This window comes from Amblyomma maculatum, chromosome 4 (genome assembly GCF_055883805.1).
Source record: "Amblyomma maculatum isolate TAMU_Amacu chromosome 4, ASM5588380v1, whole genome shotgun sequence".
Classification (NCBI taxonomy): Eukaryota; Metazoa; Arthropoda; class Arachnida; order Ixodida; family Ixodidae; genus Amblyomma; species Amblyomma maculatum.
The window spans coordinates 121,811,487-121,833,208 of record NC_139347.1 but is presented as its reverse complement, the minus strand read 5'-3'; the positions used below and the strand labels follow the sequence as shown (position 1 = coordinate 121,833,208).

Below are 21,722 nucleotides of genomic sequence, written 5' to 3'. Positions count from 1 at the left end.
AAGAGACCCCTTACTGCCCTTCGACACTTTGCTTCCCGCCGATAGCCCCGTCACAACCTATGCCCGCGATACCATCGCCCGAGCCTACGCTGCTCGCCAGATTGCTCGTCAGAATCTCATCATCTCTCAAGAAGCTCAAAAACGCCGCTACGACGCTCACCACCGCGATGTGCACTATCCTCCCGGATCTCTGGTGTTGCTCTGGCTTCCGTGCCGTCGTGTGGGGTTGTGTCAAAAACTTCTGCCCCACTACACAGGTCCTTACCGTGTACTACGCCCAGTGACCGATGTGACGTATGAGATTTCACCACTCCACCCAAAGTCACCGACTGCAACACCCACTTCCGAAATCGTACATGTCGCCCGCCTAAAGCCATATTACTCCCCTCCACATCGCACGCCTAATACGCACCGGGACGTTGCCTTTTGCCGAGGGGGGTAGTGTTACCTGGAAACGCGGTACCAAAGTGATGTGCTCACTGACGAAGACGACGACGTCTCAGCGTCTGAAGTCTCAGCGTCGAGTTCAGCCCATCGCAGTGCTGTTGCATTAAGTGCACCCCCGTAACAATATCATCACTCTGGAGCAGATCAGGCAGCTGCAGGATAGCAGAGCAACTTATCTGCTTTCTACGCTTTGAGCAGCTGCCTCCGGCAAAGTTTACGACGAATTGATCATCGGCGCCGACGACCAGTGCATCGTCCATCCAGCCGGGACACTGCCGTACTTCACACATGCGACTACGAGCCCCTCGGATATGCCGCAAGCCGCGCCTGCGCGATTCGTGAAAGGATGCTGATATCTCGTGGCATGGCCCATATATAAAGCCACACCGGCCTGGAGAGACCATCACTCTGGAGCAGACAAGGCAGCCGCAGGATAGCACAGCGACTTATCTTCTTTCTACGCTTTGCGCAGGTATGTTGTCTCCTTAGCGATTGAATTTTAGCTCCTGGTCTTCTCCAAGTGTGTTTGATTTTGTGCTGGTTTTTAGTGTTACTAGTCATTAGTGTTTACTTTGCTAACAAAATGAGTGACAAGCCTCCTACGACTATAAAAGAGCTGGTCAAGGCATTCGCAGATTTCGACGCTCGTTTCGACGGCAAAAAAGAAAGGTTGAAAGAGGCCTTGAAAGAAATAATCGAGACAGAACTGGAAAGTGTGAAACAGTCGGTGCAGTTCATGAACGAAAAGTTTGAAGAATTCAGGACTGAGGTGATTACGCTGTAAAGAGAACTTGCTTCTGTAAAGGATGAAAATCACGAACTCAAACAGGAAAATACCCGTCTTAGTAAAGAATTGAAGGAGTTAAAGAGCGAGGTTATTGACCTCCAACTATACAGTCGAAAGAAAAACTTAGAAATAAAGGGCATTCCTTTAGAACAGGAGAAAGACCTCTTTCAGACCATGGAAACCATTTGCACTTCATTGAAATCAGGTATTCAAGAAACAGACATAAAAGTTATACATCGCGTCCCAACGAAAGACAAAAGCAAGCCAAATATCATTGTGAAGTTTACTTCCCAGAAAGTCCGGGACAGTGTTCCGAGAGCAGCTAAGAAATGCCGGCTAAATACGTCTGTGTTAGGTTCTGATGACCTCGACCCCATCTTCATTAATGAACACCTTTGTCCGGCGAATTAACTGCTCCTTGGAAAAGCTCTTGCAGCAAACGAGAAAAATATTGGAAGTATACTTGGGTATCCGACGGCAAAATCATCATGCGAAAAGCAGAGAAAACAAAGGTACCTCATGCGACATGCGTCGAAGATCTGAGCAGAGTTGTCTAATCAGATGGCCTATAATATTTCCCAGATAGAACAAGCCAGGCTTGCGCACGATGACTTATCTATCTTAAACTGCAAATTACGAAGCATTCGCAAAAATTCTGACAATCTTCTAGCGTACTTGTCTTAGTTTTCCTTCAGATATGACGTGATTGCTATCACAGAAACGTGGTTGAAAGAGGCCGAATCCGTTCTTATTCCTGGCTACGAAATGCTGTCGCTATCAAGGTCTGGCAGTACAAGTGACGGTGGTGGTGCCCTTTTTTGTCAAAATTGCATTACATTACTGTAGCTCCTATTTTAGGAATTTAGCAGTGAAGCAATTGAAGCTGTTTTCATTAAACTTCAGTGTGGCCTCGTAATTGGCGTGGTTTACCGTCCTTCGCGCTCTAAAATGCCACAATTCATTTCTGACATGGAAACTATTTTGATGTCATATGCGAGTATAAAAAATCCCATTGTTATTTGTGGTGACTTCAACATTGACCTATTATCAGACAACTACAGTGATTATGTTTTTCTTCTTCAATCATTCAATTTTAAAAAAAGTCATGAACTCTGCAACTCGGATAACCAGTCAAACTGCATCCCTCATCGACCATATATGTTGTGTAACCTTGATATAAATTTTCGGGCAGGTGTGTGTGATGTTCTGGTTGCTGATCATTGTGCGACATTTATGTTCTTGCCCCGATCCTGTATGTCACCGTCTAGTCAAAGTCATCCAAAGCGATCTTTACGTATTGATTACGTGCGAGTTAAAAATATACTTAAGAGCATTACCTTCAGTACTATATGTAATGATGACGTAAATATTGAATTTGAAAATTTTCTCTCCTACATCAAAAATGCAATCAGCCAATCAACACGGGAGGGTGTCAAACGCAACTACAAAGACCCTATATGCCCATGGATAACTCAGGACATTCTTGACGTCTTGAAGAGAAAGGATTCCTGGTACAATAAATGGAAGGAAAACAAAGCAAATGACTATTACCAAACGCAGTTTAAATATTACAGGAATAAGTCAGTAGCCATGATCAGAACTGGCTAGTCAAAACAAAGGGGACACGAAACAACTATGGAAGATAGTTAGAATTGTAACTGGTGTAAATAAACTGAAACGTCACCCCCAAAAGCATTTCTCTGCAAGTTGCTAATAATATCAACGAATCCTTCACTAACATTAGTAGTAGCCTTTCTAGCCAATCCCCACTATCGCTATCTAGTTCATCTGTACCGACAACTGTATGTTTCATTTTCGCGCTATTACCCCTGAAGACATAAAAGCTGTTGTAAGTAAGATGGCAGTAAACACAGCAACCAGTCTTGACGGCATTCAATCAAGGGTAGTCAAAGATAACATAGATATCCTCTGCCCTTACCTTTGCCACTTGTTTAATCATTCCCTAGAAAATAATCGCTACCCTGATAAACTGAAAGTTGCTAAAATAGTTCCAATATATAAAGCATGAGATCGTAACCAGCCAGGTAGTTGCAGGCCGATATCTGTACTAAGTGTGATTAATACACTTTTCGAAAAACTAATAGGGAAACAAGTAAAAATATTCTTGACAACAATAATATCATTGCAACTCAGCAACACGGAATTTGTCGAAAATAGGTCAACTTCCACAGCAGTGTTAACTTTATCGCAAGCTAATAATTCTGCCCTGCATCAGAACAAAATAGCTGTTTTTTTTTTTTTTTAATATTCAAGAGGCATTTGATACGGTATGTCATCCTATATTGTTGCAGAAATTGGAAAGGTACGGTTTTGTCGGTAACTCGCCTAAATTTTTCCACACCTATTTATCTAACCGTAAGCAAAGAGTACTTATCAATGATTTTATACCAAATGTCAACGATGTAACCTGTGGTGTGCCACAGGGTTGTTTTGGGTCTCGTGTTGTTCTCACTTAATCTAAACGATCTCCCGCAAGTGCTACGCTTTTCTCAAGTACTATTGTACGCAGACGACACCACTCTTGTAGCTAGTGGGGAATCTCTTCAGTCAATTTAGACGATCATAATGAATGAGCTGACAATGCTGTCTTTCTGGTTCCTGAACAATCGCTTAACGCTGAGCATTGTCAAAACTAAGTATATAATTTTTCACTCTAGACAACAAGACTATTAACAATACATTTGCACTTACTTTAGGTAACTCGTTAATAAAACCAGTTTCTTCTTTTTAGGGGTTATATTTGATTGCCATTTACATTGGAAAGAACAAATTAACAACGTATGCAAAAAATTAGCTCTTGGGTGCCGCACGCTCATTAAAGCGAGATACTATTTTCCTTACGATATACTACGTTCCCACTACTCGCTTTTTCATCACATATCAGTTACTGCTGTGAATCTTGGTGTCAAACATATAAAATATATTTGTCGCCTTTACATCGTCTTCAAAAACGGGCATTGAATATAATAACAACTAGTAATTTTGATCAATCCAGCAGCAACATTTTTGATGCCAACAATATACAATCGTACCTAACCTTGCGTAACTACAAAGTTGCGCTTGTGATCAACAATATAATCAGCACTAACCCCCCCCCCCCCCTTCCATTAGGCCTACTTGTCCAGCCTTCGCGTAATACTAGGCAGGCATCTAACTGTAATTTTAACCTCCCCAAATGTAGAAATGTATACCTATATGGTGAGCGACTGATGGAGTTCAATGGTGTTAAAATATGGAATGAATTGCCGATCGAGGTAAAAGCAGCCAGAAATTTTAAATTGATATGTATACTGTACTACCAGTCTAATCAAATTCTGCCTGAATTTCTTTCTTAGTGAAATTCACATTTGTTGTCTAGTTTTTGAAACATCCTTTACACTGCTATTTATTGTTGCGCACAGGTTATTACGTCTGCGCAATAATTTTTGTGAGTGTATCGCGTACTTCGCTTGCACTTTATTGTACTTTGTAACCAAATTCTTTCTATTTCTCCTTTTCTTCATTGTAGTACTATTATGCTTATCGATTTTATTTGGTACTCATAATTATGTGGGGTTTTTTTATTTTACTTGCACTTTGTTGTATTCTTGCAGATGTATGCAGTTGTAGCAGTAACGTTGCGTTTATATCATTATTGTTCATTTCAGTCCTTGATCCTCTATGGCTGAACCTGAGAGTAATATTTGTATTTACACCGGCCACTAACCTACTGAGATATCGGTCCAAACAGTGTTTGTACATATTATTTGGTTTTCTCAATATAGTTCTTTGGAAAAAAAATATACGTGAACAGATTCTCGTGTAATTTAACTTTAATATAATGGGACTAATTCCAATAGTATAATATTCAGAACACAATCCGCGAGATTTAAGGGGGACTGGTGCGCGTCGGCTATGTAGCTTTCGCTGCATACCTACAGAAAGTTATCTTCAACTATACACCGGGATGCGCAACCCTGTCGAATTCTCGACAACACATCTACACCCCTATGTGACTGTTTTGAAATCCGCAGCATTATACAAAAAGTCAACTACACCGAAAACCTCGCTGAACGCGTCAAATCCCCGCCGCGGAAGCACAACACTAAGGCGCCTGCTTCTACGAGTTCCTCACCCACGGCATCACGAGATTGGAATTCACCAAGCGCTGACGCAGCTCAGGCAAAGCAGCTGTGATATCTTACAGTTGCGGGAACGTACTTAGGCCGCACATGGCAGGCCTAGTGATAGGCGCTGGCGTCATTCGAAACACAAGTGGAAGTTCGTTTACCACGAATGAATTGCAGAATTTTGCTGACACAGTCAACTATCGTCTCGCTCCATGTGGCCCTTTAGCTTTTGTTCATGTCAGTCGGTTAGGGACCGTATAAGAGGAGTAAGTTTCAAATTTTTGTTTGATCGGACTGATTTCACTGTTTACACTATAGGTATTATAGCAATGTTAGGCTGGCCTTGCATTCCTTTGCGCCTCTATAGAACAAAACTCCGATTTCAAGCTGGGCATGCACATATTTGTTCACTGGTACCTGCATCAAAATATGACCCGGTGTGAATGACATTGCATCTGTCGCCATTTTATTCACAGACGGCTTTTCCAATGCCAGCCCGAAGCTCTCCAGGCAAGTTATTGCACTCTCTCGTTTGCGCTGCGTTAAAAAGCGCCCATGATGCAAAATAGCTCAAAAAGAGCACCAAGGACAGATGGACGACACGGACAAGCGCTTTTCAGTGTAGTCCATCCGTCCTTCGTGTACTTTTTAGCGCTATTTTTCATCATGAACTTTCACCAACTCGCCCAACTTTCGGCATTACTTAAAAAACGTCCTTCAGCATTTAGGGGCCGAGCGATCGAAATGCTTCACACAAATAAGATCGAAAAATTCAGAGTCACTCTGATTAATTTTTACTTTCTGGTATAGTTTTCGTGGACAGAATTTAAAATTTAGCGAGATGCGTCACTGGAATCAACTGGAAACTCCAGAAACGTAAGAGCACTTACGCGCTGTAAAATCCTAGGATGTAGCCGAATACACGAGCGGAGAAATTCTGGTATGCAATGAAGCTACCATATTCCAGTTCGTAATCTTGTCCAAGCTGAAAGCAAACAAACAGATAAACATTTCGGCACCCACAAGAGCATATCGTGTAGATAATGTGAGCAACGCGGTATTCGAAGCCTGGAAATAAACCCTCGAATCTGTTGTTTCGGCACGCACAGCAGATCGCTGCCGTGGCCACTACTTAACCGGAGAAGTAGAAAATTTGTATGAAAGGTAACACAAATTGCTACATAGCGAGGTGTCCTCACATACGCTGACCGATATTGCATGTCACGAGCGGAAATTCCGTTGCTTAGGTCGAAAAGCTTTATCGGGTAGCGTGAGCTGCATGAGCTCTAAAGTGTTCTCCTGCAGTAATCATGTGAAGCAAGCGGAAATGAAAGGAAAATGACATGAGTCCACTACTGAGCAAGAGCGCAGCCCTCCAGCAAACAAGGTACTGCCTGTCGAAAGTTTAGAGCACAATGGATTTAAGTCGTGTGTAGCGAGTGCTCATTAGCTCATGAAAATCATGAAAATCCTTCCCGTTGGAGGAGATAAAGCAAACATCTTACCTTCAGGACATTTCGAAAACAATGCGTAACGAGCCATCAAGTACTAGCCCACCTACCCTCTAAGTTTTAGCAAAGACTACATGACGATGCTTCTTTTCAACACCTGGCGCCTCGAGTGCCTGGAACAGTTTGAAAAAGAACAGAAAGAGGCCCCTCGCTCATAGAAATAGCGGTACGGCCGGAAAATATATTTTTTCGTTCTACCAGAGATCCGCCCACCAAGGTACTCACGCCACGCGCATCCAGAAGGAAGACCTGTGAGAGAAATATTAAATGCCGCGGCACGTGCGATGCTGTGCTCCTCCCAACAGTCTGTCACAGGGCAGTCAAATTTTCTAATGCGCCGGTCAGAGTGAGAGGAAGGCCTGCTCCGTGCAGTGGAACGCAGATGTGGGCGACAGTGTGCCTGCTCGCCCGTACTTTTCCGTGGCTCCGTGTTTGTTTCCAGACAGCAAGGAGCATGTGTCAACGAGGGTGGGGAAGCGTTGCTCCGCTTGTGAAAGCGCGCATTCGGCCGTGCTTCCTACGCAAAACATCTCGATTTGTCCATTTTGCGTTATTTTCATTGTTGAGCGAGTCAAGAACGTTGTTAAACGACCACCACGGCCTTAAACGTCCCACTATAAGAGCATTGCCAGGCTATTTTTTTTTTCTTTTTTTTTTCGCCAGTCAAACCGAAACCCTACAAAAGGCTTGCGGCTTGTCGATTGCTAACGCCAAGTCCGCATGCACAGTTCTCATGCACTGTCACTTAACTGCATGCACGACGTTCACGGCTAGTCATAGTACACAAGGTTTTGTCTGTACAGTGTCCCCGAGGCACTTTATGATCGAGTCACTCGCTGCACACGAGCACACACACTTTCGTGCAGAGGTGAGTGGGTTCGCCCACGCTCGCTGACGCAACATGGCTAAGGTGGCGGCTGCGGTTTCTCTCGATCCTAATAATCTCCATGCTGCTGCGTTACATCGCCCAGCTCGTCTACCCTAACCCTTTTCGGGAGGACTGGGTAGCGACCTTGCTCGGCTGCCACGACATACAGGCCCAAATGGCATTAAAGCGGTGTGCACGGGCGGCGAAAATCACCAAATTGGGGTCCCTGTCTATAAGACTCCACCCAGAGTTTGTAAGTCCGGGACAGTTAAGGCTCCGCGCCAAGCATACCTCTCTGTATGTAACAGCCCTGGATAAATGTTTTCATCACTACCGTCTAGGTTCGCGCTTATACTGCGTATACTATGCACTCATCATCGCATGGGTGGCACTCGCTGCGTCGCGTAGCATCCTGGGTTCCCGATCGCACGCGGTAAACTCCGGGCCAACCACGCCTCTGACCTCGTTGTTTCTGATAGCAGCCGGGACTGATGTCCTCCTTTAAGTTCAATTTCATGCAGACAATGCGACACCGCATAGTCCCGATGATCGTATCGCGCGTGGTTGCTGTCGCTAAATCGTCAGCCATGGCACCTTGCTCGACACCATCTCTCGCCTCAATTGGTGTTGCTGGTCTGTTTGTAGCGTTCGCTATACCGTGAACGCGTTAGTACCAATTGATCGCACTGTCAACTGTTCTCACGCGGCACCTCCACGCTGTAGCTCGCATGGTTATTTTCACGTCGATTGCGGTTACGATCAGCATCTCATCGTTCACGGCTAGACAGCGAGCATTGCACTTGGCACTTCCTGTACAGAGGTCTAGGCATTTCTTCCAACCTGACCCTCGGGTAAGCAACTCGTCTCAGGTGCATGGTCGTTTTCGTAGATTACAAGGCGTAGCCACCAAACGCAGCCTGTTTGGCCTTAAATAGAGTACTTCGCTCGGTCGCTTCTTCAACACGAGGAAATGAAAGGACCTTAAGGTCGTTACTATTTCGCACTCACCGGGTAAATTGTATGTATGCCGTTGTTGCTCATCACTTTTTCACGCAGTGCCAACATCTCAGCCGGCATAGGTGTGTACGGCGTGGTAGAGGTCATGGCTATTCGTGTGGCTCCTTTCTGTCGCGTATCTTAGAGCGAAGACAACCACACGCTTCTATCTTGGGGGATATATGCCAACGAGAACTGAACACACGATAGAGAAGCTACGCAGTTCAAACATATCCTTCCAGAAGCTTCCCTTCTTTGTGCCGTCCATCAAGATTGCGATAGATTTAGAGCGTTGACTGAGCTTTCTCTCCTTTTGTGACTGCTCAGAAACAGCAGGTGGTTGAGTGCAGCTGTTGGCATTTCTCACGCACTGAAACACTACCTCTTTGCATAAGGGAAAACTGCCCGAGCTCTAATCAAGTAATTCTGATCACATTAAAACATGTTTTCTCGTTATCATCTCTGTCACTTTACTATTTTAATGGATTTTATGAAATTCTTCCTGCAGTGAGAACAGACAAATTAATTAACTTGAGGCACGGTCACTTTTTAGAAACTTAATTACAAGTCACAAGTACACTTGAACGCTAAGACACATTAAACATTTTCTTTTGCCCATCCCAGCTGCTCTTTGGCAAGCCATATACCCCTTAAACCTGGCTAAAAGTAGACCTTATGAACACAAGTATATATATTTTAAGACTATACCCTTCAATGGCTCATGCTCGCGGCCATGATCGTGTCCGTCCGTCCGAAGCGCTTTAGTTTGATGACGTCATCAGTGATGTAGTATGTCGTACCTTGCAATCAATGATGACGTCATCAGTAATGTCACAACTTAACTAGTACTAGTATTAGTTCTGGCTAATGACTATAGTGGGGAATGACATTAGAATCATCCTGCCAGGACGTTCGAATTCCCGTTGCTCCTATGCCACGGGCAGGAGCTGTAAACTCGGGTCGCTCCTTTCATATGGGAGGATGATATCAGAATCAGCCCGCCAGAACCCTTTTCACATTACTCCTAAGACACGCAGGCACGTCCATTCGGCTTGGTTATAGCGGGACTTTGTATGCGAGCTAGTAGCGTATACGCTCTCTCGTCATACCCTAAAGTGTCGCCAATAATGTATCGTGCCTTACAGGGCGGTATAGGGAGACATTGGCTGTGGCTTAGCTCGGCTATGCCGGGATATACGTAGCGAAACCTAAGGCATAGTTTGGTTAGCCATGATTAATCTTGGTTGCACGTCCAAGTTAGTGTGGTTGCCTAGCTAGATGTCCTCGGCTTGTCGCCTCCGCCTGTTTTCATTCCAACGCATAAGCCGGATTTGTTTAAGCCTTTACAACTCACTTTCAATGGCTCCAAACACAGCAGAGTCGACGAACCAACCGTTTTTTATGCAGCGCCGATACGCGTGCCAGCTGCTATCTCCTCTTCTACCTCCCCGGCTGTACGCCAAACAGCGCGGCGCACGGCTTCTCCTCTCGAGCGTCTCCGCTGCTCTCTTCGCCTTCTTACGCCCATTCTGTGTTTGCTGCTACTAAGCGCTATGATCAACGTTATTAAAAGCTCTGATGTCATGTGCAGTGCACCTGTTACTCGTCTCCGGTTTCCTAGCATGCGAACCAGTGGCTTACACACTGCGAAATGCGATGAGGTGGTTTCTATAGGCAGCGGTGGTGAGAGCGGTACAACCACGATGGAAATTGGTGCCACGGCGAAATCGATGCATCGCGGCCAATGTAGCTTTCGCTAAAAACATTATGAGGTTTAAGCATGGCTTGAACCTAGTGATAGAGCAAAAGTTGTTGTTGTTGTGGCTGTAGGAAGAAGGGAAGGAAAATGCACGGGCCTGCTACTGGCTCTGTAGCTGAGCCATCTCCGCTGCCTCGTGCGGACAGAAGAGAAAAAGGATAAGAAAGAAAAGAAAAAACGAAGAGACAGATGCGCGCCGCAACAGCCGTCATCCGCCTCCGAAGCGATGGTGGGTGCAATGACGGCCTACAACAGATAATTCGGTGGCAGGCTAGCCCCCGCCGCGAGCGGCGTTGACCTACCTGTCCCAGCCCCATCAGGGCCAGGAGCAGCCACCCTTCACCACCTCACCCCAGCGAAAGCTGTATTGCAGCGATACCCCATTTACACCCTCTTTTCAATCCGCAGCTTTTTAGAGCGCAGCTCTTTGGCGTCCGTTCCTGGGTTTCGCGTCGGCGTCGGCGTCGTCGTCGTCGTCGGCCTCGTAACCAGCTCCGCCCCCCTTTCATCCCCCCAGCGCTAGCAGCGACCGACTGATACCGCTGGATGCCGCTGACGCCGCTAGAGTCAAGATAACATGACTGCATAGAACACCGTCGCCGCCATGCAGAAAGAGGAGGGGAGGGTCCCCCCCCCCCCCCTGTTCCTGTGTGGCGGATGGGATGCTCTTCAGTTGCCGACGCGCCGGTTATTTCACGTAGGCCCCGGCACGTCGACGAATACGTGACCACCTTCCCACGGCTAGACCTGGTTCTTGGCGCTGCGGAAGCGAGGGTATCATATTGTTTGCGTCGGCATCGGCGGCGTTGTCCCTGAAACCAACTCCGCAGCTGGGGTTGACTCACTATCGGCGTCAGCAGCATCAGTTAGTCGCTGCTATCTCTTCCCTCCTCCCTTTATCGCGTTGTCCGCTTGCTGCGCGCGCTTCTGCCCCCATCATTTGCCGCTGGGTGTACACGCCGCCCCCCTCCCCCCTCTTCCTGCGAGTCTCCGGTTGTCAAAGCGCCGGCTCGAACTTAATTCCTTTCTTCGCTCCTCCTCCAATGCAATCCCTGTGCGGTGGCGATCAGAGAAACAGATCGGTGGCGGCGGATCTGTATATGTGCACCGCCAGAGCCGAAATTGCCGCTGCCGTTCGCCACTGCGAAATTATCTGCCAGTTCTTTCTGAGCCATGAGCGAGACGACCGGTGGAAGTCCTCCGTCTGCTGCTGCTGCTGCTGCTGCCGCCGCCGCCGCCGCCGCCGCCGCCGCCGCTGCTGCTGCTGCTGCTGCTGCTGCTAAACGAGCTGCCAGAGCAGAGGCCCAGCGCCGTTGCCGCCAGAATCCAGAGCAGTAAGCGAGGCTGAAGCGTAGGCTCATCGCCACCGTCGAGAGCAACCAGGTGTAAGCGAGGCTGAAGCGGAGGCTCATCGCCACCGTCGAGAGCAACCAGGTGTAAGCGAGGCTGAAGCGGAGGCTCATCGCCACCGTCGAGAGCAACCAGGTGTAAGCGAGGCTGAAGCGGAGGCTCATCGCCACCGTCGAGAGCAACCAGGTGTAAGCGAGGCTGAAGCGGAGGCTCATCGCCACCGTCGAGAGCAACCAGGTGTAAGCGAGGCTGAAGCGGAGGCTCATCGCCACCGTCGAGAGCAACCAGGTGTAAGCGAGGCTGAAGCAGAAGCTCATCGCCGCCGCCGAGAAGGGAGTCTTTGTTAAAGGAATACGTGTGAAAAATAAAAAAAAATTCTGTGATAGCGCATACATGTGTTGCTCGATTTCTTTGCCTCAATCTATCGAAGAGGTGAAACAGCTTATTTGCTGCGCTCAAATTTCAAATTAGGAAGTAACGTAATCATCGGTAATTTTTTTCATAATTTTTATTTAAATTACGTTTTAGAGAAAGCAAGAAGTAGGTCAAGATTCATATTTTTTTCCTGCATATTGTACATTAGTTTATAAGAAAGGAAAGGCGTAATATCTGTCTCTGACCTTCAAGGTTGTTCAAGGTAAAACCTCCATGACGCTGACGGCTGAAAGTTAAATTGGTTCACAGGAAGGGAAAGGCGCAGTAACTGTCACACTTGCTCTGTGGACACCCGAACTGCGCCGTAAGGGAAGGGAGGAAGGTGGGAATGAAAGTGGAAGGAGAGAAAGAGGAGCCGTAGTGGAGGGCTACGGAGTAATTTCGACCACCTGGGGATCTTTAACGTGCGCTGACATCGCACAGCACACGGACGCCACTTCGTTTCGCCTCCACAGAAACGCAGCCGCCGTGGTCGGGATCGAACCCGGGTACTCCGGCACAGTAGTCGGGCGTTTTACCACATCTTACCACTGCAGCACACCGGCGGGGCAGAGATAGGAAGGAGACATACTTTTGCGTGGACTCCACGGAATTGTGGACGCCTACACCTAATCATGTTTCCATATTTTTTTTTCTTGTATATTGTTACGTGGCGGCAAGCAAAGAGGACGGCACAACATGGCGACAGGATGAATGATGATTTTTAATGACTGGCATAGCGCGAGGGCTCCTCTCGCGCCACTGCCGATCTTCTTCGCAACACTTCCCGGGGCCACCGAGCGATCGTCCCGATCGGTTCGTTTAAGTCGATGGTGAAGTGATGGTGTAGATGGTTCAAGAAAAGAGAGAAAAGAATGATACGCTTGGGGGACCACCACGATGACGATGAACACGATGATGCTTGGGTGATTCGCGTCCCCTAGAGCTGTTCAGCCATCCGCCACCAGAGTCGTTGGGACCGATGGCTCGAAGTCGCGGCGGGCGGCTGGGCGGGGTTTGCGTGTACATGTCCGCTTCCTTTGAGTCCTTCGGGTCTTTCGGGTCCTTCGTCTCGATTCTGGTTGGTCTCTATATGCTCCTTGTCTTCACATCCGGGCTGGGGGCTGGACGGTGGCAGTTGGTCGGGTTAGGGCTAGAAGGGCTGGGGCGAAGCTGCTCGGCGAGGATGGGGATGACGTACGCCGCACCTCCAACCAAAATGTTACGTAGCGGCAAGCAAAGAGGGCGGCATAACATGGCGACAGGATGAACGATGAATTTCAATGACTGGCCTAGCGCGAGGGCTCTTGCGCCACTGCCGATCTTATTCTTCATAAATATTAAGACGAAAGCCTTTAAAGGGCCACTGTCCAGGGGAGGACCTTTTAGGCGAAGGAGCCCAGTGTTTCGATCAGGTACCGGAGATAGTCTGTACAAAATGCTACAGTGACACGCGCGCCACAAAGCAACGAAAATACAAATCAAAGCTCTCTCATGATCTCCTTCGGGAACCCAGCTTCCCCGTTTCCTGCGCTGGCTCGTCGAGCCACTGTAATGACGTACTTCCCGCGAACGACGTCCATTGGTCTGCCTCGCTGTCTGAGGCTGAAGGATGGGTGTGTACCGCTCGCTGCGCGCTTTTCCCTCGCCACGGCCCGACTGAATCCAGAGGCGCGCGCTCCCTCGCCCGTTTCTTTTTTTTTTTTTTTTTCGCGCAGGCGGAGTGCCACGCCCCACCTCCCGCCAGATGCGGAGGAGGAAGGGGAATTTGTCTTGCGGAGGCTAGACGACCGGGTAGGAGAGTGAAAAACCTTCACAAGGGAACGGAATGAGAGAAACACGACAGAATCGGGGTATTGGAGTGGCTGTGGTGGTGGTGAAAAACTTTATTTAGTGGAGCCGCGAAATACTCGTTACAAGGGCTGGGCCGGCTCCTGATCACGGGTGGTGGCCAGCAGGCAGTGCCTGACGGCGACCGCTTCAGCCCAGTCGACCAGTCTCCTTTGTGGAGCCGGTTCTGAGCTGGAGACCGCGATCTCCCAAGCCTCGTTGTCCGTAAGGCGCCATTCGGCCAGTGGTTGAAACTCCGGGCATCTGAACATAATATGTTCGAATGTAGCTCTCGGGGCCTCGCAGAGGGAACATTCGGACTGATGAGTAGAGGGGGAGAAGAGTGCCAGCAATGCTGGGGAGGGAAAGGTGCGGGCTTGAAGGTGTCTCCATGTTATTTGTTGTGGTTTAGTTAAGGAGGGGTGTGGGGGAGGGTAGTGAAGTCTTTCAGACCGGTAGTGTAGTGTAATGTCGTTGTAGGTGATCAGCCGATCTCTGGCACTGCCTAGGTCCTCGGTATCTGTTGCTCGGTCGACGTATGCTCGAGCAGCAGAATTGGCCGCTTCGTTACCGGGGTTGCCGGAATGGGCTGGTACCCAGACAAGGTCTATGGGTCTGGGTGTTTGAACGTTGGTAGTTAAGATTTTGTGAGAGGCAGCATGTAGCTGGCCTCGGGCGAAATTTTGTATGGCAGTTTTAGAATCGCTGAGGATAAGGGTGGCAGTGGAAGAGACTATCGCGATGGCTATAGCGGATTCTTCCGCTTCTATGGACGTTCCGGTAATGATAGAGGCTGATGTGATGTGTTCGAAGCGGCTGGATACCGCGCATATCGCATAAGCTGAGCGGTGTGGATATTCTGCGGCGTCTACGTAGACCGTGTCGGGTTCGTTCGCATGTGCTCTGTGTAGAGCACGCGCTCTCGCTTTCCGTCTGGCCTGGTTATGAAGGGGATGCATGTTTTTCGGAAGTGGGTGGACAGTGAGGTGATCGCGGACTGTCTTTGGAACTGCATAAGTTTCTACTGGAGGGGCACCTAACGGTCTAAGTTGGAGAAAGGAAAGAATGTGGCGACCAGTTGGGGTAGTGGAGAGCCGTCCTAGTTGGGCGATGCGGTGGGCTTCCACCAGTTCGCTGAGGGTGTTATGAACTCCCATGCCTAACAGTCGATAGGTTGGGGTGCGCTTAGGTAAGCCGAGAGCTGCCTTATAAGCGTGTCTGATGAGAGCATCCACCTTGTCTGTCTCTGTTTTTGTTAGATATAAATACGGAATCGAGTAAAGAATGCGGCTTATAATAAATGCCTGTACTAAGCGTCTGAGGTCATGCTCACGCATTCCACAGTGCTTGTTGGCTATACGTTTGATTAGGCGGGTGATCTGATGTGTTGTGTTAGTCAGTCTGGAGAGTGTATCCGTGTTAAGGCCGTTGTCTTGTATGAACATACCTAGTATTCGAAGTTTGTGAACTTGTGGTACTGGCTGACCATCTACGGTGATGAGCATAGGGGGTTGGTGGTGTTTCCGCGGGCTTGGGTGGAGTATCAGGAGCTCGGATTTGGTGGAGGAACATGCAAGGCCTATTGAAGCTGCGCATCTTGACACCATGTCTGCCCCCTCCTGAAGAGTGTCTTCCATGCTACCTACATTCCCAATGGTGGTCCACAGGGTGATATCATCTGCATATAGAGAATGGGAGAGGTTTGGGATCTGTGACAGCTTTTTAGCCATGGGGATGAGTGTGATGTTAAATAAAAAGGGGGAAAGGACTGATCCCTGCGGGGTGCCTCTATTACCGAGGGTAAAAGTGGGGGATTGGAGTGGCTGTAACTTGCGTTATTGCGTTATTAGCTACTCTTTTCAAAAAAATTTGGTGGCCTTGCGTTCTGGAGGCGGTCTCAACGTCACCGGGGAAGAAAATATTTTCGACCGGAGGGTGGACAGTGGGCCACTAATGGCTCATGCCGTCGTGGGCAAAGTGTGTTCCGCTTTTGCGGCGTTCTGATTGGCCGAAGCGGGATGCGTCAGGATGCCCTGCCATCTGCAATCCCACACATTGACGCGCGCCAAGGAACGCCGCGCGACGGAGCGATGGTGTATCGTCCAACTCAAACTTGCCGGAGAGTGCGAGATAGACACTGCGTCTTTCCTTTCCTGTAAACCAATTAAATTATATGTAGCACTGCAACAAATGCCGACAGGAGGCAAATTATAGGATAACAAGGGTAGGCTTTCGCCATTCCCATTCTCTTTTAAGAGACATTTAAGAGACCCTCTAATTTTGTGTATGTTGATTTGTAAGAAAGGAAAGGCGCAGTTTATGTTTTTAACCTTCAAGGTTGTTTAAGGTGACATCGCAAAACCCAGGGCCGTTTTCCGTTTTTTCATTGGTTTATAGGAAGGGAAAGGCGCAGTATCTGTCACACTTGTTCTGGTTGGTTGGTTCACAGGAAGGGAAAGGCGCAGTATTTGTCACACTTGCTCTGTGGACACCTGAACCGCGCCGTAAGGGAAGGGAGGAAAGTGGGAGTGAAAGTGGAAAGAGAGAAAGGGGAGCCGTCGTGGAGGGCTACGGAGTAATTTTGACCACCTGGGGATCTTTAACGTGCGCTGAAATCGCACAGCACACGGACGCCTCTTCATTTCGCCTCCATCGAAACGTAGCCGCCGAGGTCGGGTTCGAACCCGGGAACTCCGGCACAGTAGTCGGGCGTCTTACCACTGCCCCACCCCGGCGGGGTTCACACTTGTTCTGTGGACGCCTGAACCGCGTAATAAAGGAAGTGAGGAAGCTGTGAGGGGAAAGTGGAAAGAGCGGTGCAACCACAGTGGAAATTGGCGCCATTGCGAAATCGCTGCATTGCGGCCAATGAAGCTTTGACTTTAGTAATGTAGCAGGCAAAAGAAGTTTTCGCTTGCATCCAGGTTTAACCAGAGCTAAGCCACAGTTAATTTATTCCTTTAAACATGGTTAAAGAAGACACATTCCTTTGCAACAGTCCACCTCTCTGCAGCGCGCGCTCCGGCAGAATAAGTAATCGGCGCAGTCTTGAAGTGTATTGGCAATACATTGACCCTATGTGGGCCAGACATTGCCAACAAAATACAATATTTGGCCCTTGGTTCGTACCGCCTGACCTGGCATCCATGCCCTCAGAACAGTGATATGTATTTTAAATTGTATTTAGTTAAGTATAAAGCAGAGCCATATTCTCACTTTGCATGCTCTTGCACACAAGTGGAAGAATGTAGATTTGAAGCAAATGATAAATATTATCAGTCTGGATATTTAGACTGCGCATTGAAACGGAAGCTTATTTCGCGAGGTAAATTACTTGGAATGTCAATTATAAGGGCACGAATTCGTCACATGCTTCAAAGTCTAACTGCGAGGGAAATCAATGGGCGCTGTATCACTCCTAATGGCACTGGCATTGTCCAACTCACAAGTTCCTTGAAAATGCCGCAAAATACCTGTTTCCACCATATTATCAAGTGGTGGTGACAAGATTGATGACACAAATGAAGTCTGCGAGTGCACTGAAGAAACTCTTTATTGGGCTGACTTGCGCCCGCAAAAGAACTAAGCGATTTGGCGACGGCGATAGCAACAAACGTGTTCGGGGGTCGTCGAACAAAGAATGTTCGTTTCATTTGTCAGCACTGAATTTAAAGGTGGCGAGTAGAGATCTAGATAAAGCCACAAACGGTACTAGCATGGCCTGGAACATTGTAGAAACACGCATGAGCGGCTGGAACCTTCGAGATGCGTCCCGAAGTATCATCATCATCATCAGCCTGGCTATACCCACTGCAGGGCGAAGGCCTCTGCCATATTTCTCCACTTAACCCGGTTCTGTGCTAGCTGCATCCACTTGACCCCTGCGAACTTCTTAACCTCATCCGCCCACCTAACTTTCTGCCGCCCCCTGCTACGCTGTCCTTCCATTGGAATCCAGTTTGTTACCCTAAGCGACCATCGGTTATTCTCTCCTCGCACTACATGTCCTGCCCATGTCCATTTCTTCTTCTTAATTTCCACTAGAATGTGGGTAACTTGAGTTATTTCTCTGACCCACTCTGCACGCTTTCTATCTCTTAATGTTACCCCTACCATTTTTCGTTCCATAGCCCTCTGGTTTGTCCTCAACTTAAGTAGAACTCTCTTGGTTAGCCTCCACGTTTCAGCCCCATAGGTGAGTACAGGTAAGATGCAACTGTTGTATACTTTCCTCTTCAGCGATACCGGTAGGCTGCTAGTCATAATCTGTCCGGAAGTATCTTTCGCGACAAAGAGAATGATAACTCGTCGTATCACGACAACGAGCATGAACAAACACCGAATACAGAATCAATAAGCGTGCCAGAATCACAATTATAAGGCCGCATGCCAGCGGCTGTCGTACAAGAACAAACAAAGATTTAAACAGTTCGCGGCAATATTTATAGGCGGCGTCGAGCAATATTACGTCCTGAACGGATAACGATGAAACCAGAAAAAGAAACATGCGGGAATCCGCTTGCCCTCCCGATCACCTATCTTTTCCCGTGATCCAGCAAAAGGACCCCCCCCCCCCCCCCACACACACACACACACACGCGTGCGCGCGCACCGAATGCTGTTTTGATCGGGGTTGAACAATAGCGCGAACTTTGTAGACAGCTCTTTTGTATCCCTTTTTGCTTTCAGTTCGCGCGTCGAGTGAATAGCGTTAAAGATTGTAGCAGCTGAACTATCTGTTAAACAAATTTCACGAGGCCATCAGCCGCAGCCACAGCCTGTTGTTGCCGCTTCGATCTTGGCGGGCTTCCGCGCTTGGTAAGCTTCTCGGCAACGGGCTATTCAGGCTTCTCGTTGTTCGGGGTCTCTGTGGAACGACTGCGTTCTTTCTTTAGAGAGAGGTGCTTATCGCCGAGCTGCATTCGTCTATCGGATTCAGGCTGACACTTGCGCTGAAGAAAACGCGCAGACGGCCAACCATTCATGGCCAAATTGACGGGGCAGTGTTCTCGGCGCGCGCAATTGTGGTCGGAGTAAGGGGTTTCGGTTGGACACGTCAGGTAGCAGACGTCACAATAATAATAATAATAATAATAATAATAATAATAATAATAATAATAATAATAATAATAATAATAATAATAATAATAATAATAATAATAATAATAATAATAATAATAATAATAATAATAATAATAATAATAATTGGTATACAGGAAAGGAAAGGCTTTTTGTTTCTGTGGGCATCTCAACCTCTCCTTGCGAGAAGGGAGGAAGGTTGGCGTGAAAATGGAAAGATGGAAAGTGAAGCCGCAGTTGAGAGCTGAGGAGTAATTACGACCAACTAAGAACCTGTAACGCGCATTGACACCGCACAGCGGGCACATCTTCGTTTCGCCTCCATCGAAACGCAGCCGCCGGCGGTCGGGTTCGACGTCACACAAGGCGAAAATTTGCAAATTTGCGAATGAGATCGGATGCCACATTGGATCAAATTACCTGGTAATTCTCTCGGACATGCTCTGTCCCCAGCTCCCGTCCACACCTTAATTCGTTTAATTAATTTCTTCATTAACCAATCATTTAAACGTTTCACCAACCGAATTATTATTACGATATACATTTGTCATTATTGAATGATTAATTAACCATGAAAATAATGATTAACAGTTTTGGCGGGCACTTTTGATGACGAGCTCTCACGTATCACGAGCATCACGTAGCACGGGTTCAACACCGTGAAAGCGGACGTGAGCTAAAATTGGCGAGGATTAAACCTGGATATCTCGAAGTGAAAAGCTTCTGGGATGCTTATGGTTTAGCTTATGGTTATGCTTTGTAATTTAGCCTGTGGATATGCTTACGGTTCAGCTTATGGTTATGCTTTATGATTTAGGCTATGGATATGCTTAGAATTTAACTTATGGATATGCTTTAGGCGTTTCAGACTCGGCTTTGCTGCGTCGTTTAGCGAGACGTTCTTCTCGTTGTTCGGGTGTCTCGGAGGCTCGTCTAGCTTTCAGCCTTTCATTTCTTCGCTCCTTTTCAGCCAACTCCCGTGGTAGCACTTCTGTATCGGTGGTATCACTCTCTTCTCCTTCCATGTTGAATGCCTATTCTCTGGCAAGCGGTTATATAGCCGGCCTCCGCGATAAACACGCGCTTGCGGCGAACGTCAAACGATGACGCATAGTGCGTGGCAGTGGTGAAAGGTCAGGCAACAGCGGCGACCACCTTGATTGTTTGGTTGTGCAACTTTCATTTCCATCGGAAATGGGCGTCCTCTTCCCCGCCTCCGGCACGCGTGATGGGGAAGACGGGGAGTCTTGCGCCCGGGGATTAGAGGCTGGCAGGTAGCCCTTGGCTTGTTGCGGCCTCTTCCGCCAGATGGATGATGCGGTGCTGGATCGCAGGGTCCGAGCTTCGCAGCTGGGTATCCCAGGCTTTTCTACTTGTAATATTTTGTCCTATCCCTCCCTGAAGATTGTGGGCACTCCCAAATTATGTGGTCGATGGTCTCTCTCGCCCCACATTGTTTGCATAGATCATTGTCTCTAAGGTCTGGTAACGCGTGAAACGCCCAGACCGGGTTTATGAACGTATTACTTTGTAGCCGCCTCCACGCGACAGCTTCTCTAATATTTAGGCTAACATTTGGGGGGGTACCAGTCTGCGCCCCAATTTATAACGGTCGATAATTTCCCCGTAATTTTGCAGACGCTCGTCGTATGCCCAGGGTTCGGGGGGCTCGACGGCTACCCGGAAGTAGAGAGCTCGGGCTAGCTCGTGAGCCGCCTCGTTACCAGGGACGACAGCTTGTGCGGGTGTCCAAATTAACTGAATTTTCCTATTCAGCGTTCTTTAGGTGAGGATTTCGGCTGCCTCCGGCGATATCCTCCGCTTTCCGAAATTTTGGATAACAGTTTTGCTGTCGCTAATTATGAACTTGGCTTCCGTTCCTACGCAAGCTAGCGCTATCGCAACTTCCTCCGCAGTCTCTATGTTGCGGCCTCTGATGGTTGTCGCAGATACCGGCGCCCCTCGGCCATCGGCTACCGAGGCTACCGCCGCACCTGTTCTGCCACTTGCCGCATCAACATAGACTACTTCTTTCGCTCCCATGTCCTTGAACCGTCGCTCTAGAGCTTCGGCTCGTTTGGCCCTTCTTTCGACATTAAATTCTGGATGCATGTTTCTAGGCAAGGGGGGGACTACCAAGGCGTTCCTGCTTTCCCTACTAATTGTGACATTTCTTTTAACTCCTAGCTCTGCCTGGGTTAAGGCCTACTTTTGCAAGGATCACCCTGCCCGTCTCGGTCGTGCTTAGTGTCTCTAATTGGGAGACTCGCACTGCCTCCGCCAATTCTGCCCACGTGTTATGCACCCCGAGTTCGAGCAGTCGCTCGGTCGAGGTACCCACGGACAGTCCTAGCGCCTTCTTAACGCATCTTCAGATCAGGCAGTCTAATTTCTTTTTGTCTCCGGCCTTGATGTCCAGGTAGGGCGTGGCGTAACTGATTCTGCTTAATACGTACGCCTGGATTAGTTTTAGTAAACTTCTCTCCTTTAGACCTCTTCCTTTAGTGGCGACCCTCCTCAAGTGCCCGAGGGTTTGCATCGCGTAACTGTC

General features: G+C 48.1%; 1 protein-coding gene across 1 annotated transcript in view; it reads left to right on the top strand.

Annotated features, from left to right (window-relative positions):
• The first annotated feature begins 821 nt into the window (after positions 1-821).
• Positions 822-21,722, top strand: part of LOC146192267 (uncharacterized) — a 55,838-nt gene continuing 34,937 nt past the window's right edge. Inside the window, exon 1 of the mRNA XM_084602419.1 lies at positions 822-919. The gene's annotated coding sequence lies outside the window, so the exon portion shown is untranslated. The remainder of the gene's footprint in view (positions 920-21,722) is intronic.